This window comes from Lottia gigantea (assembly GCF_000327385.1).
Source record: "Lottia gigantea unplaced genomic scaffold LOTGIsca_151, whole genome shotgun sequence".
Lineage (NCBI taxonomy): Eukaryota > Metazoa > Mollusca > Gastropoda > Lottiidae > Lottia > Lottia gigantea.
In genome coordinates this window covers 343,465-346,978 of record NW_008707814.1, presented here as the reverse complement: position 1 = coordinate 346,978, position 3,514 = coordinate 343,465, and positions in this window count along the sequence as shown.

The window sequence follows — 3,514 nt, the reverse complement described above, 5'->3', positions numbered from 1 at the left end:
AAATTCAGAAATAGTATATCCATACATCTTGTGCTTCTTTACTATAGTGGGATCATTAAGATACAAAATTAGATGTAGCATTCTTTCTAATGATCATGACAAGCAAGCTTATCAGTTAATCAGGAAACAATCGATTTGGAAACAATTCAATCATCTGATTACATGGACAGCATACCAAAATTTCCGAAACATGCCAACTTAAATCTATAACCCTGGATTTTAATGTGACAACATTGCGGGCTACAATATCGGATGGTAAGAAGATTCATAAACTTTTTATGTTTTATTCTTGCATCGATTTGCACCATTGCAATTTTCAGACGTATTGTAGTGACGTCACTAAGACTTGGGGATATAATTAATGTTTAAACAGATTAATATATGATACTCTTGGACTTATAGCTGCCTACAATTTTGTTTTCAAATTGCAAAAACACTACCTAAGAAGTCAACTATAGAAAATGAATAAAGCCAAAAAAGTCAACAAACTTCTTAATGAACTTAACATTTTGAAGGTAAACTATTAAAATATCAATAAAAAAATATACATGGATCACGTTGTCGATATAAAATTTTTATATCAAATAATTAATGGAAATGTACATGATATTATGAAATGAACATGATATTATGAAATGATAAAGTTATATAATAAAGGTTCCTCGTGATGAAGGCAAGGTAACGACGACAATATGGCACAGATCGCCCAACAGATTATCACCTATTTATGCATAATGATATATAATAATAAAGTTTATAAGTGTTACAATATATCTAAACAAAATTTTCATACTTCCGGTCAGGATGGCCTGTAAAACAAATTTAAAACGTTGGATAAATTTTTATTCATATAAATAAAACCACCTTAAAAACGTAAAAATAAGGGCAAAATATATGAAATTTTTGGTGAAATATCATACATTATAGTAATATAAAACATAATGTTAAATTACAACAAAACTCAAAACTATTTGCAAAATTTAACAGTGACACCACTGCAAACATCACAGACGTCTGATTGAAAATTGTAATGTGCAAACTGATATTATCAGTTTCCATAATTTAAGAGTACAAAAGTCTAGAGATCGAATTCCTTAGTAGAAAAAAAGTTCGATTCCCTCAAAATAAAAAGGGACCACTTTTTTCTTCATACTAAAGTAATAGTTGTTTAAGATCGAGAAGAGAACACTTGATGTAGACCAAAACATATGTCTCTATTCCAGTCTCTTGTAGCTATTTTGGAAGTTATCGGCCATTAAAAACTGCGACAAAGTTCAAGGGTCACAGAGTCACGTGGTGCTAAGAAAGCGAAAATTACAGTAATGCCCAACACTAATTTACAGTTATAGTAAAGGTAATTAAATATTTCGTAAGAAAAAGCGCATCGTCTGATGTATGGCAAAACTCCATAAAAACAAGGCCTAGTTTTTCTGACTCCATTACTTTAGCCAATAACTGTCAGAGGATGGAATAGAGGCAGATATTTCGGCCTACTCTTAATGATGTTCGACTATTTCAGCTTTTCCGCAAGACTGCTGACCTGTACTAGATTATGATTCAAGGATTCGGTGGAAAATGGCTTTTAGCCCTTGGTTATCTTGTTTTTCTACGTGACAATTACACCGTTATACACTAAATTAAATCATTTTCTGTAGAAACATATACGAGATATAAGAGTAATCGTGTAGAAATAATTTGAAAAAGTTGACGACAGTTAAAGAGAGTGGAATTGATCCTGGAAAGCTTGGAAAGCAAAAATTGATTCTGCTAAAAACAATACCTAATTGATTTGCAGAATAATATATTAAAGCAAGATTTTCAATATTTTTATGGGAGCCGCGGTAACTAAGTGAGTTAGACGCTTGCTCACTAACCTGAAGGTCCAGGGTTCAATCCCGGCATAGGTCGAGGTAACACCTTCGTATTTTTCAACCCGGTTTCCCCCTGTCAGTGATGCAGGTAAGAGGGGCTGACATGGAAAAAGCTTCTAGTCGTTCGGATGGGACAATAAACCGAGGCTCCGTGTGCTACAGGCTGTGCACGTTAAAGATCCCTCGACAATTGAAAATCGAAAAAAGCCCACAAGGTGCAGAAGAGAAGTACGTAAAACTACATTCATTTCATTTCTTTTCAACATTTATGTATATATATATGTAAAATGTTATGTTAAAGAAAATAAAAACCTTAAAACGGTTTCCTGCTTCCCGCACATTACATAAAGACGTATCTAACGAGACGAAATCTGCTTGAACCACACAGTACCTGCATATTGCTTGGCACACTTATTCAATTAGATGGATTAATTCTTCTTCCCTTTCTCTGTGTGATAAGGCGCGTTAAAGGTCTAATTTCAACCAATTAAAATTATATAACAGCGTCCTACCGTGAACTTTCCTCTATAATCTGTGTTGTTATATAAATGACTTTAGATGAATTTGATCAAATAAGTGATATTATTAAGAATTAATATGAACACTAGCGATTCCCTCAGCAGTAATTATTTACATTATCAGACATAGACTTTTTAACTGTGAGCTAATGGGTTGATGAATGCTGTCGGGGAGAATATTGCAAGACAGCATTTTCATCGGTAATTGCTGTATCTGTAAATAGAAATATATAGCTTTTTCATATTTGATCTACTTCAGTCAGATTGTAAAGAGTTTTTTTTTTAAAAAAAAAAAGGTGTATCGGGGACACTGTTAGCATCAATGTGCATCATTCTAATTTTCAACCAGACGACTATGATTCCCGCAATTCCACTAAAACTAAGTGTTTGATGTTCCTAATCGCAAAAAATATATCACATACGGCCCTTTAGTGACATCACCAAACTCTTCGTTTTAATGGATTGCGGGCATGGTGCAAATTGATGCTATCAGTGACCCCGATAGATATACAGTTTTAGAAAACCTCTTAACATTCCCTTTAAGTGAGTTGGAAATCCTTTGTGTGTAGGTGTGTAAAGCATATGTGACATCAAGATAATGATTGAACGCTGTAACCTTAATCATCAATATAACAAGCCTTTACCTTAATAATGATTAATTTAGATAGAGTTACTTTTAAAGGGATACAGCCGGCTAAATATTCCTTTACTTGAAGACATAGTTCAATACCCTTTGGAATACTGGAAGTGTCCACCATCTGGAACGGTCGCTCTATTTGTTTTCTTTGTGAAAGAACTATTAGAATATTTGTTTTTAATTTTATGCTTATCTGAAGCTTAGCTCTTTTAGCTGATAAAACACACTATATTGGTAACTTATAATCTATCTGATGTACACAGTGGCAGCGCCAGTGCCGGTACATAGGGGGCTCCTAGAAAAAGAGGTTTATACCCCCAACTGTACCCCCACAAATAAAAAAAAAATAATTTTATGACGCCTCCATTGTCGAGTTCAGCCTTGACTGTGTCGTCCCTAATGGAGTCAGTCTTCCCCCTATTTGTACCGCCAGTCCCTGGCCTACACATATATTATGAACAAGTCTTTAGGTGACAGTGTATCGTAAA